The 14,580-nt window shown below is 44.3% G+C and overlaps 1 protein-coding gene across 1 annotated transcript in view; it reads right to left on the reverse strand.

Annotated features, from left to right (window-relative positions):
* Klhl5 (kelch like family member 5) overlaps window positions 1-13,784 on the reverse strand; it is a 63,922-nt gene extending 50,138 nt beyond the window's left edge. The window contains exon 1 of the mRNA XM_075943421.1: window positions 13,477-13,784. The gene's annotated coding sequence lies outside the window, so the exon portion shown is untranslated. The remainder of the gene's footprint in view (window positions 1-13,476) is intronic.
* Between the last annotated feature and the right edge of the window lie 796 nt (window positions 13,785-14,580).

Genomic DNA, 14,580 nt, shown 5'->3' on the forward strand with positions numbered 1-14,580 from the left:
GTGGAAACAATAACCAGGTCGTGATCCTGCCTACTATGAATGACTACTCCGTGTACTGAAGCAAGTGCACTATGCACTTTAGGACAGGTAGCAAAGTCCCCGGAGGAATGTTTAGTCTTCCAGTGTCTCAGAACTTAAATATGGCGGCAAGGCATAGTGGTACACACCCGCACTCAGGAGGCAGAGACAGGTGGCTCTCTGTGAGTTTGTGGCTAGCCTGGTCTACATAGATAGTTCCAGGATAGCCAGGGCTAAACAGAAAGACCCTGTCTCAAACCAAACCAAACAAAAAACACTCACTATTGACATCTCGATTGATGTTACACGATGTGATAAACAGAGGAAAGCAGACACAAAAATACCGATTTTCACAAAAATAAGACATATACGCTTATGTCAATTACAGTCCTCATGTCTGCAACTGGTCACATGGCATTACTAGTATTTATAACTACTTTCCTCTCCTGTTCATTCTGTATCTCCACCCTCAGCAAGCACCTTAGCAGGTCTTAACTCTTCCTCTGGAGGAATGACCCATACCTTCATCCCTCAAGGGTCCGGCCCTTTGTTATTTTGCATGGATTAGGCTTTGTAGCTTCCCATTGGCTTTAATCACCGGGCACGGTAGCACCAAGAGACACCCTAAAGAATCTCCTGCACTCCAGACATAATCTTCCTTACCTCCATTGTGGAGAAGCAATCTAATTTCCCCCCGGTAATCTGGATCTAACAACCCTCCTAACACTGTTATTCCTTTCTTAGCCTCTAGGTTTAAGGCCATCAGAAGCCCAAAGTGACAAGGAGGGAGTCTGAGCTTCCAGTTCAATGGAATATGTGTTTTATCTCCAGTCAGGAGTGCTCCGCTGTCTGGAACCAAAACCAGCAGAACATAGGGTCAGAGCAACAGGAAACAAAATTTCCCCAGTGGTCACTAGGAATGACAGCGAGTGGAACCATCCCCATTTGCAGACCTTGGTTCCCGGACCTGTGAATCCTGGCTATGGGAGAAACTGCAATATACTGAATCGATTCCAAAACACACTACCTTCTGGAGAACCCTGCTCCAGCCCTCCAGGCTGCTGCCACCTAATTGGCCCTGTAAATGTGTCTTTAAAAGGCCATTCTGCCATTCTATCAAGGCAGCTGTTCGACGGTGGTGGGGAACATGGCGAGACCAGTGGATTCCATGATCATGGAACTACTGTCACACTTCCCCCCTGTGAAGTGGGTTTCCTTGGTCAGAAGTGATGCTGTGTGGAGTACTCCGACAGGGAATAAAGCATCCTGTAAGTCTACAGAAGCTAGCTTTGGCGGAAGCATTACATGCAGGAAAGGCAAATCCATAACCAGAATAAGTATCTACTCCAGTAAGGAATAAACAAAAGAAGTTGTTCAATGTAGTAACCTGCCACTAGGCTGCTGGCTGGTCACCCTGGGGGATAGTGACATATTAGGGACTCTGTGTTGGTCTTTGCTGCTGGCAGCATTCAATGGCAGTGACAGCCAAGTCAGCCTCGGTGAGCAGAAGTCCATTCTGTCGAGCCTATGTATAACCTCCATGTCTGCAATCATAGCCACGTTGTTCATGGCACTGGACAATAAGAGGGATGCTGGAGAAGGCTGACTACAGAATGGGTCATCCTTGCTGCTTCATTACTGAACTTTCCTCTGCTAAAGTCACTTTTTGATGAACATTTATTTACACGAGATACAAATATCTTCACATCATTTGAAAAGGACTATCTACATACTTATTCCTCCAAAAGTCTATCTCACCAATCCAATGTCCCAATCATGCTCTTTTCAAGTCATTGACCATCCAACCAAACCATGGCTATAGCCCCACGAATCAGTAAACAATCACACATTTGTCTGCTGCTGCTGCTGCTTCTTTCTGCCCAAGACATGGTTTTTCTGTGTAACAGCTCTGGCTATCATGGAACTGGCTTTTTAGACCAAGGTGGCCTTAAACTCACAGAGATCTGTTTGCTTCTGCCTCCCAAGTGCTGAGATTAAGGGCATGGGCCACAACTGCCTGGATCCATTTCTCCTTTTTAGCAAAATGTATGGCCATGTGCATTTACCTGAGGTTTTGCCCACCGAGAAGATTCCCTTCACAGTCTTTAAGGGTTGTCCCAGAAAGAGGGTGTAATGCTGTAGCTGCCTCTTCTGTGTGGTGCCTGCGTATCATGTAGAACCATCCAGGCCCTAGTCTCCTCTTCTGGTTTTTCTGTTTTCTTTTGTTGTTTTGTTTGTTTGTTTTGAGACAGGGTTTCTCTGTAGCTTTGGAGCCTGTCCTGGAACTTGCTGTGCAGATCTGCCTGCCTCTGCCTCCCGAGGGCTGGGATTAAAGGTGTGCTCCACCAACACCCGGCTCCTCTTCCTCAGTTAATCAGTCACAGGGCGTACTTCACAAGGCTATAGATGCATGACTGGGAGCAGAAGGCGCTGTAACAGAAGTACAACAGGCACTTGGGCAACTTCTTCACGTAGCTTGCTGGTTCCCACAGGACTTGCCATGGTCCGATCACGTATATCACTTCCATTTGATAACGGAGTGCTTCGGTGCACACCCTACTTTGTGGCTTAGCATTCTTCTGCTCCAGGCCCCCCACAAAAAGGCTTTCCAAGTCACTTGGTTTGTGGGTGGAAGTAGCACAGCCAAGTGAGGGAAGTGCTGTCTCTAGAATCCAAAGAGGCCACTAAACGTTGTTCTTATTTCTTCTTGGTGGTGGGAGGGGCCAGGTGCAATAACTTATCCTTCACCTTAGAAGGAATGTCTCTGCAAGCCCCACACCACTGGACTTGTAGAAATTTGACAGAGGTAGAGTCCCCTTATTTTGGTTGGATTTCTTTCCCATCCTCTAATGCACACATGCTTTACTAACAAGTCAAAGTGGTTGCTACGTCCTGCTTATTTGGGTCAATCAGCATAACGTCATCAATATATCAATATAGTGGGCCAGTGTGAGACTTCTGTGGAAGAGACAGACAATCAAGATCTCTCTGAACTAAGTCAGGACACGGAGCTAGAGAGTGAACATACCCTGGAGGTACAATGGTAAAGGTGTCCTACCGGCCTCGCCAGCTGAAAGCAAAATTGCTTCTGGTGGTCCTTACAGACAAGAACCGAGAAAAAAAATCATTTGTTTGATCAATAATAGCTGCATAGCAGGGAACAGGACGTGGTGGTTTGAATGAGAAATGTCCCCCACAACCTCGGGCCTTTGAACACTTGTTATGGGATAGTGGCACTGTGTGGGGATGCTTGTGGGGTGCAGTCCTGCTGGGGGAAGCGCATCAGCAGACGGGCTTCCTCTGTGAAAAAGCCTGCCTCATTTCAATTCACGTCCTCTGCTTCTTGCCCTGTGGTCCATTTCTGCCGCCATGCCTGTGTTTGGCTCCATGCCTCCATGTGTGATGAATTTCTATCCCTATGGAACCATAAGCCAAAACCTTTTTTTTTTTTAGATGTAAGTTGTTTGTGCCTTGGTACTCTATGGCAGCAAAGAGAAGAAACGAACGAGGGCAGCATCCAAATGGCCAGGTAGCACAGGGATTCAGAGCAGACCCTGGCTTATCTTTAAAGATGGACTGATTTAAGAAATGAATGCTGCATATGCAGTTTTATTGCATTGTGGTGTTGGGAGTGTAGCCTGGGAACATATTAGGTGACTCTTCTGCTAATGGTCTGCCTCCCAGTTTTTTGAGACAAGGTCTCACCACAAACTTCAGACTGCCCTTCAACTTTCTGTGTAGCCCAAGGAGACCTTAAACTTATAACTGTCCTGCATCTTCCTCCCAGGTGCTGGGATTAGTCACATGTCCAGATACCTGGCTCAAAGATACACTTTAGTGAAATAAAGTTTAACCTTGAAACTAAATTATACACTCTTGCAGTATGCTATCATATCCCATAATAATTGCCCAATTATCAAAATGACTTATTTAATACTTTTTCTATGATGATGACAGAAAGGATGATAGCTTTCAAGCCATCTATAATTCAGGAACTGATATTAATTTAAAAGTTGCAATACAAGGGCTAGAGAAACGGCTCAGGGTTTCAGCTCACTCAGTGTTCCTCTAGAGAACCCAGGTTTGATTCACCATGGCTCAAACCCATCTGTCTATAACTCCACTTCCAGGGATCCAATGCCCTTTTCTGGCCTCTGTGGGCAGCAGGCATGCACATGCACACAGTGCACAGACTACATGCAGACAAAATGTCCATACCCATAAAAATAAAAATAAATACTTCTCAAAAAATTGCAATACAGTATGATAAAGATATACAAGCATCCACAGGGCGAGCTAAGACAGGCGAGCTAAGACAGCTGCAGAGGTCAGTGGTGTATTTCTAGTCAACCTGGAGCTATTAGTAGAGTGTAAGCCCTCTTAGCAGATGAAGCTAATGCATAAGTGAAAAAGTCAGTAATCCTAAGACTACACTTATGTGCCATTAATGACATCATTTTAATGTGAATATGTAAATGCTCTCATTTGCCACTCTTTTGTATAGAGCTCTAATAGCCCTGTATTCAATATTCATCTCCTACTGAGTGTTGGTCTTCTTATTGCATAAGCCATACGTGATTCATTATGTATGATTTTTACTTATGGTTTCTATAATGGAGAGAGAACTCAAAAAGCATTTCTGAAAGAGCATGAATGCAGAATAACCTAATCACTATGAAAAAAAATCTCATGTTAGACTATAAATTAAATTCATTGCTTCCTTAAAGGAGACAGTCTCAGGAAAAGCCAGCTAACCTGAACAGGGCACTTAGTGACGTGGTTCATCTGTATTCTTGCCCGAGATCCTTAATGGTCCATGGTCTTTGGCGGGACAGCATAGGGCTTTGATGGCTTTTCTTGTCATCATTTATAATTATCTAGCCATCATTAAACTTGACAGCATACTTTAAATAGCTCATTTATGTTGAAACATCTCAAAAACACTCAACTTAATTTTTATGGAATTCTCTTTCCAGTCATTAATTTAGATATTTACTGATTTTACCATTACTCTAACTTTTGTAGCTGCTAAAAAGCAGGCTTGTGAATGAGCACAATCAAGTTTCAGTGCCCAACTGAACGGTTAAGGAGAGAAATAGGTATGTACCAGCTAGGGAGTGACCACTGAGCCATGGGGTCGATGTGTACATTTCCCAGAGGGCATTGGGCTGAAGCGAAGAGTCAGGTCAGACGGGGCGGGTCGAGAGTTCTGCTGTTATTGCCTGTCGTATCACGTAGTGGTGGGTTAAGCTATATGGTAGACTGAGCCTGGGTCAATAGCTAAAGCATTCAATCTAGGCATCTTACCCCCTTGCTCCTTGGTGTTCTCTTTGACAAAACAGGACTCTGGATTTGGGACTGCAGCTCTTTCCTAAGTGCCTCAATGTGTACAATATATATGGAATACTTCATAGTGAAGAGTGGATGTGTGTGGTGGCTTTGCTTGTCATAAACCTAGCGAACACACCTTAGAACAGTCCCCACTTTAGAGATGAAGACACTGAATGGGGTCGACCGTGCTGTAATGAACATAGCTGGGGAGGACAGGGTTCCATAGAGCTTCAAGTGCACTCTTCTGTCATATTTGCTTTCCAAATAATGTCATCTGCTGCTCCTGACTACGTCATGGGCAGGTAGTTATGAACCCTGCTATACCCATGAGGAAGCAGATTCAGAGTATAGCTGATTTGTACAAGCTTTGTGTGCTGCAGAGAACGGTAAACGGAAACCGTTTGCCAGTGTGATCAAACTACTGGCACACAAGGCACTAAATGCATGTTTAAGAACGTGATCACTTCTTAGACAAAAGCACCCTATGAGATTCATCACAGTTGTGATATAAACAGGAAAATGGCACCAATGGCCAAAAACAAGTGCCTCAATTTCTGCCTACTGGCTTCCTCCTCATTTTTAGCACTGGTCTATAAAACAAAGTGTTGACCCATACACGAAACTAATTTCCATTACCTATCTCTACTGATGTCTGGTAAGAATACAAGGATCATTTTACAAAACTGGCTAATATTATGTACTGCCCCCTTAAAGCACATCTAGAAAAGATCACAGTTGGTATTATAATGACTAACAGTTGATTATAACAAAACGTTTGCTTTTGAAAATATTTTAAATCCATTTAAGCCTAGTATGGTGACTCATGTCTGTAATCCTAGCAGTTGAGAGGCTGAGGCAGAAGGATTGAAATGAGTGCCAGGTCAGTCTGTGTTATGTTACCCAGTGAATTTCAGGTCAGCCAGGGCTACAGACGGAGAGCCTATTTCAAAAACAAATAAGCCTGTCAGCCGTGTGTCGTGGCCCACATCCTTAATCCTGTACTCTGGAGGCAGAGGCACGCTGTGGGACAATGGTCTTTTATCCTGCCACTTGCACTATTTTTAGTAAAATGCCGATTGGTCAGTAGCCAGGCAGGAAGTATAGGCGGGGTGATGGTGACCAGACAGGTAGTAGAGGCATGGCAACGAGAATTATAGGAAGAGGAAAGTTTCAGCCTGCAGTCGTCACCCAGATACAGAAGAAGCAATATGTGATTGCCTCGCCAAAAAAAAGTACCAAGCCACGTGGCTAACACAGACAAGAATTATGGGCTAATATAAGTTATAAGAGTTAATAAGAAGCCTGAGCTAATAGGCCAATCAATTTATGATTAATGTAGACCTCTGTGTATTTCTTTGGGACTGAAAGACTGTGGGACTGGGCGAGACAGAAACCTCAGTCAACAGTTGAGTGGTGGCTGACAGTTTCAGAGGTTCAGTCCGTTATTATCATGGTGGGGAGCATAGCGGTGCGCAGGCAGACATGGCAGTGGAGGAATAGCTGAGAGTCCTACATCTTACAAGCAACAGGAAGTCAACTGAGACCCTGGGCAGTATTTTCAGCATAGGAACCCCAAAGTCTGCCCCTACAAGGCCATATGTACTCCAGCAAAGTCACAGCTCCTAATAGTGCCATTCCCTATGAGATTATGGGGGTCAGTTATGTCCACACTACCACATTTCACTTCCTGGCTTCCAGTAGCTTGTAACAATGTCATAATGCAAAATGCATTTATCCCAACTTCAAAAGTCTCCATGGTCTATCACGACCACAACAAAGTTTAAATGTCAAAGTTCAAAGTTTCTTCTAAGATTCATGCGATCTCTTAACTATAATCAAAACTAAAATCAAAAAACAGATCACAAACTTCCGACATACAATGGCACAGGATGTACATTACCATTTCAAAACATAGGGAAGGGAGCATAGTGAGGAAATCCTGGACCAAAGCAAGACCAAAAACCATCTGGGCAAACTCCAAACTCTGCAACTTCATGTGTGATGTTGAAATGCAATTCAGATCTCCAACTCGTTTCAGTTTTGTTGACTGCAACACACTTCTTTCTCTAGGCCTGGTTCCATTCCCTGTTAGCAGCTCTCCTTGGCAGGTATCCCATGGCCCTCACATCTCTAACATTTTGGGTTCTCCAAGACAATCTAGGCTTCACAGCTTCACACAATGGCCTCTCTCCTAGGCCTCCACCAAAGGACACCCCTGACACATGCCTGGCCTCAGTGACTTTATTCCATAAATCCTTTTTTTTATCCTTAACTTTAATATAGAACCATATGGCCAAAGCTGCCAAGCTCTGCTGCTTGTAGGGACTGGAACATGGCCCCCTCATTCAATTACGTCTTTACCAGCCTTCTGTTTTTCACTGCCTAAGCTTGGCTGGGTCTCTAGACCAGGCTGGCCTCAAACTCAAGAGATCTACCAGCCTCTGCCTTTCCAGTGCTGGGATTAAAGGTGTGCCCACCACACCTGGCTCTAAGCTTTTCTTTCTTTCTTTCCACAAATTGGAAATTTAGCTGGGTGAGATTTTACCCTGAGATCACCACTCCCTTTATTTTACTTCTAAATCTGTTTATCTCCTTGAACACAGGATTTAGCTCCATTCCTGATCCTCTTTTTCTCCTCTTTTTCCAAAATTTATATTTTGTAATTTACACTGCTCATCTTGCTCTTTTTCATTATAAATCCTCATTAGAATCACCATTAATATCCATATGACAGAGTCTATACTAGGCTGTTTTGAGATTTCTTCTGCTCACAGAATTAATCTAAACCCCTTCACTTTAGCCTCGGGTAGACTCTTTGGATAAGAGCAAAAGGTAGCCACTTTCTTCACCAAAATACCAAAAGACCAGTCTCTAGGTTACATACTAACATTCTCCTCTGAAACCTCCTGATCCCCATAGCTCATCAAAACACCACTCTCATTCAGCACCACTGTCTTCCAGGCTCCTACTAGGATGGCTCAGTAAGCAGTATTTAAAGCGTTTCACTGTTTCCTAACCCAAACTCCCAAAGTTCCTATTCCTCCAAACAAAAATACAGTCAGCCCTGGTACCAACTTGTGTCTTAGTTAGGGTTTTTCTATTGCTGTGAAGAAAAGACACCATGATCTGAGCAACCCCTATAAAGGAAAATGTTTAATAGAGGTGGCAACTTACAGTTTCAGAGGTTCAGTCCATTATCATCATGAAGGGGAGTATGATGGCGTGTAGGCAGACATGGTGCTGGAGAAATAGCTGAGAGTCCTATATCTTGCAGGCAGCAGGAAGTCAACTAAGACACCAGGAAGTATCCTCAGCATAGGAAACCTCAAAGTCTGCCCCCACAGTGACATACAGTGACATATTTCCTCCAACAAGGCCATACCCACTCCAACAAAGCCACATCTCCTAATAGTGCCACTCCCTATGAGCGTATGGGGGTCAATTCAAACTACCACAGTCATCTATGCCTTGGAAGAGGAAGAAGAGATGAATGAAATGAATAGAATAAAGATGTCTTTTGTGCATGTTTGAAGAGTAGTACAAGTAGCTCTAAGTTTCCCTTCCCATCCTGCTGATTATGATAATGAATCTGTTTCAATAAAACTTGCAAGTGATGCTAATTGTGCAGATTTTTTTTTTAAATGGCATGTCAGGTTTCTTTAACCTCAGGCTTCTTAACAAGCTGCTAGAACAGCTTCCTTTTCTACAAAGTTTCCAGTTACTTTGCTACATTTTTTAGGGTCAACTTCATTATTTCCAGACTGACCATGGAACTACTTAAGCCATAAGTGGTTCTCAACCTTCCTACTGCTGCTTAATCTAATACTTCCTAACCCTTGAACACAGTTCCTCATGTTGGGGTAAACCCCAACTTGAAAGTCATCTTGTTGCTACTTCACAGCTGTAACTTTGCTATCATTAGGAACTGGAATGCAAACGTCTGTGTTTTCCAATGGCTGTAGGTGACCCCTCTGAAAAGGTTGTTCAACCCCCAAAGGTGTTGTGACCTATAGGTTGAGGGGCACTGATGGGGCTGCCCCTCCATGCTGCACTCAGAGAAGGCTGTGTTTGCAGAAACTGAAAACAGTATAGTTTCAAGCATGTGAACTCTTAGGTCAAAGTCCCCCTCTAAGAGCAAACCAGAGGCAGGTTAGCCAACAGAGACACAGAACAATGGAATATATGTGCAGAGAGAGACTGGCAAGAAATCACACACAGAGAAAAGAGCCTCGCTTCCTCACTTTCTGTTAGCGATGCCAACTGCCTCAAGGCCCAACCGCATTCCTGGTATCAGACTCTCACACAAAGCTACAGTACTGCTAACAAAACACTCTGGTTGCTTAAACTAGTTTAAGTAATTTTGTATAATTGTTAGGAAATAAACATTAAGAGCAAAACAAATGAAGGGAGAGGAATACAAAGTATAGTGTGTGTGTTGTGTTATACTGCAAAGTTTTGTTAATGTTGCCTTAAAAAAGAAAGAGAGAACTCAAATTAGAGCTATTTTGTCTTGGCATTATAAACTCCCGTTCACTGTTCTATTCTCAGACTTAACAGTGCCTTATACACATCTAACAAATGTTTATTGATGGACATACAATTCAAAATGAAACTCTCTTGATCAAAATAGTACATCTAATTGTGAGGTTTTTCAATAGCGTTTCATTTCAAATTAAGATGTTCTTTATAATTCTCATTACCATAATTCTGTCTAAACACAAATACACAAAGAAATGCTGTTTGTTAATAGGAGTCTAGGAACCATAATGGTACTTTTTTTTTTTTTCCGGATCTTGTGTTCACTCTTAGGGTTATGAAGCCTGCTCAGTGTAGTGGTCATTAAGATGGTTCACAAACTGCTGGAGCTCTTCCTTCTGGCCACATGGTAAAGCTGTACTTCCCTACTCTTTGAAGTTAGGTATCGCTACAGGAGTCGTACGGCTGCTTCCAAATGGAAGCCTTGAAGAGCCAATGTATTGCTATTATCCAGCACATTCTTTCCCCTCTCCTGCTAACAGCCTGGGGGTCCAAGTGACTACCGGAAATGGAGCTCTTGTGCTGACCCTCATCAGACATAGAGTATGACAGAAATAAACATTTGCTGACTTAAGTCATGAGGAAGCGAGGAGAATAAATGGCTTTGCCTCTCAATTTTTCAGAACGTTAACATTTTGTATATCTGTTCATTTTTTTTTTTACTTTTGTATAAAAGTGTTACACTTTCCATGCATGGGCTCCAGATACATTTTCAAATCAACTTCTCATCCTCCCAACTTGATTTCTGAAACCCAGGATCAAAATACATCTGGATAAGATGCTATTCTTGCACTCCAGACTCTTGCCACCTGTTCTCATTTGCATCCTTAAGGCTGTTCTACTACCAGTACACAGTAGGTTCTCAGTATTTATTCTATGAGCGAATTGTGTGTTATAACCACACTAGTCTTACAAACAAATGCAGTACCAAGGGCTTGTAAACTCGCTAGAAACAGTCCCACATATTAATAAGTGCAATTACAGGTTTGTTTGTTTTTTTTTTTTTTTGGTTCCAGATCTCTCTTCCTTTTGTTGTTATTTTGAGACAGGGTCTCACTATGTAACCCTGGCTGACCTGGAACTTGCTATGTAGGCCAGGCTGGCCTCTAACCCACGGAGATCTTGATACTTCTGTTTCCAGAGTGCTGGGATTAAAGGTATGTGCCACCACATCCAGCCTTTTTGCTCTTTCTACTTGTGGCAAGTTTTCTAAGATCTTTCATAGCTACAAAATGTAGGATTTCACAGTAAACTAATAATAATACAAATAACGTTTATGATAAAATGTCATACAAATCCTTTATAGTCAATAATAATAATTGAAAGTAATCCCTCAAGGATACTCACTTGCCTAAACCTATTCTAACGCTCAAACAGTAAACATTCTGAAGCATAAAAGAGAAGCCCCACAGGGTAGCTGGTCTAGCAGGCAACTTGCACAAGATGTCTGGAGTATGAGAATAGTGGCCTTTTCCTTTGATGTGTACTGGATTAAAACCCTGACTTCTGGATTAACTTCATTTTGGTCCCTCCCAAATTCACTAACATCAAACATTTTGTTATCCCATCTCAAGCTGTAAGAAACACTCACGAAGGACTGCTTTACTAAATGTGAAATAGGTCACAGCGTCCATCCTTCAGTCAACCGGTCTATAGCAGCACTGTAACGACGCTCAAGAGACTCTGGGTAAAAAAACACTGCAATTTGTCTAACCCAGATGCCTCAAGCTCATCTGAGCTCAGAATCTTCTTTTCCTCTTCCCTTGTTCTGGAGCTCCAACACAGGATCTTGCCCAGAGAGACAAGTTAAGTTCCCTGCCACTGAGTCACACACAGCCCGAGTGCCCCAGTTTAGTTAAAAACCTAGATTTTTGGGGCTGGAGAGATGGCTCAGAGGTTAATAGCACTGACTGTTCTTCCAAAGGTCCTGAGTTCAATTCCCAGCAACCACATGGTGGCTCACAACCATCTGTAATGAGGTCTGGTGCCCTCTTCTGGCCTGCAGTCATACACACAGACAGAATATTGCATACATATTAAATAAATAAATATTAAAAAAAAACCTAGATTACTAACCTGCTTTTCTTGAAAGCATGGCTTGGGAAAGACTAGCCCAAGTCATCAAAACCAAGAATTCACAGAACATAGCCTTCTAATTTATTATTGCCCTATATTGAAATACTTTTTTTGATGCAAAATTTACACTTTTCTGCTGAGATATTTTAAAGATATCAACTGCTTCTCTCTCTCTCTCTCTCTCTCTCTCTCTCTCTCTCTCTCTCTCTCTCTCTCTCTCTCTCTCTCCCTTTCTTAGGGCTCATGAAAAACTGTTTCTCTCAAGCCTCATTACTAGAAAATGCCTTGCTTAGGCAGAAGAACTGGTTTTGTTTTTTAAACCCTGGAATTTGAAACATGCTTACTTTGTTCCTTTCCGGGCTCCAAGGAAGTTCAGAACCCATGCTAAGACGTCACATACTTTCTTCCCTGCCCTCTTCCTGCCCAACCTCAACATTCTCATTTAGTTTGTTTTACTATATTGTACACATAGACACAAAATTACTTCACATATCTCGTTACACATATGTTATGTGTGTATATCTAATGTTTTTCTTACAATTTTGTATCCATTTATCTCCTGTCGCAAAAATATTATGTATTCGCCTTTATCTAAAAGTTTTTTACATAAACCCCTGTACAGAACATAAACATTCACTACAGTAGTCAAACCTGTAAACGCTGAAGATAAGGAAAAAAGTTGGAGTGCCCCTAACAGCGATCTAATAATAAAAAGCCTTATTAAACTGTTTCTTAACAGGAAGATTTATTAAACTCTTTCCTAACATAACAGGAAGAAGAATTAACATTTATTGTGCATCAGTAAAACTGCTAGGCAATTACTAACAGCAGTTCCATTTTCAAAACAAAGTCGGAGGGCATCTGCCAGATCATAATCCCTGAACCAGGGAGAAGAAATTGACCTTTCATGGCGGTGGAAGTGGGGGTGGGGGCACACTCTGTACACCCCTTTCAGTAAAAGTCTCAAATCAGATGAGATAATCATAGTGGCAACAATATATACTCGCTAACAACCAAGTCCTCCCAACAGCTTCTGATTCCGGAACACGCACTTGTGAAGCAGCTGTCTAAACGCCGAAGTTGCGACACCAGTCAACACCAAACACAGGAAACTACACTACAATCTTATTCTTCACCTTTGAGGATAAGGCCATTACTTGAAAACTTTAACAAGGTGTGTATGTTGTGGGGGATCAGAAATACTTTCCAGCTTGTTTTATTCTTGGGAACATTTCTGGAGAGCAGCACTCCCTTCTCACCCGCCCGGCTATCCGCGCCGCGTGCAGAACTTTGAGCAACTCCAGGGCGGCGGGACCGCGTTCCGGAGCTAGGGAGCTGAGGGGAGAACCAGGTTCGAGTCCCGGTAGCAGCTCGAGAGTCCCTAGCATGGGCTCGCTCATCTGGAAGGCAGGTCACCCGGGCGAGCAAGTCCTAGGCACGCGCAGACCCCGAGGACCAGGGAGGGTCGCATGTGTGTGGAGAGCGGGCCTTCGCGGAGGAGGAAGTCGCACTTACCGAGCGGGGGCGGGAGGGAGGCCCGGGGTCACCGTGGCGCGGGGCGGCGGGCGGGGAGGCGGCGCGGGGCGCGGGCGGGCGAGCTCGGCGGAGGGATGCTCGGCCCCGCGCGCGCCCCCAGCCCCTTCCCCACAGCGGCGCCCCGCGCAGCAGCCCTCCCGGGCCGAGCCACTCCTCTCCGTCAGGCGACGCCAGGCCAGGAGTCAAACTTGTCCCGCAGCCCCCCGAGGGGGCGGGCGGGCACGCGCGCGGCAGCGAGAGGGGGTCGAGCACCCGCTCGCCGGTCAGTCCCCGTGCGGCCGCCCCGCCCCACGACAGCAGGCCCCGCCCACCACCGAGTCCCGCCCGCGCCGCTCAGGGTGCTAAGCCCCGCCCCCTCCCGGCGGGGCCCTAAGATTGGCAGTTTCATTCTCCTCCGCGACCGCGGGAGCTACTAGAGGCGTAGAGGGAGGACAAATTGGGGCACGAAGGGTGCATGCAGGTCCGGGTCCGGAGAACTGGGGCGCCGGGTACATCATACTGGGGCGGGGCTAAGGCGACGAGGAGGCGGGCAGAGCGTATTTTATGGAACTCAGGATGCGCCAGCCCCCAGAAACTGGGAGCAGGGGAATTCCTGGGAATGGAAATTGAGGGAGAGTTCCCTCTGCAGGACCGGAAGGCGACCAGAGAGAGATGGCCTGTGTGCGTCTCAGCGAACGGGAAATCAGCAAAAGTCTGTCTTGGCTAGCGCCAGCAACCTTTCTTCTTGCAGGAGTCTGATTGATACATGTGCTCTAAGTAGTGGGTTTGTGCCATCTAAGTTATGATGTGCAGTTCTTGACCCTGGTTTTTTCTGTGGGATACAATTTACTTCAGTATAGAACATGTAATTTTATAGTCGATGCTGAGAAAACACTGTAATCTATCCGACACCTGTATGTCAATACTAATTTGAGACACTTAGTTACACTTTCGAGAAATGTAAGAAACAGTTATGATCCCTGGGTAGAAGAAAAGAAGAAAGGAAGGAGGGAGCAACAGTTCTGTGAGTCAGTCATATGTGGGAGAAGTACCTAGTTGTACTTGGCTCTTAAAATAATTCATATTTCTCTCTGTATCTCTCTG

This window comes from Microtus pennsylvanicus, chromosome 12 (assembly GCF_037038515.1).
Source record: "Microtus pennsylvanicus isolate mMicPen1 chromosome 12, mMicPen1.hap1, whole genome shotgun sequence".
Lineage (NCBI taxonomy): Eukaryota > Metazoa > Chordata > Mammalia > Rodentia > Cricetidae > Microtus > Microtus pennsylvanicus.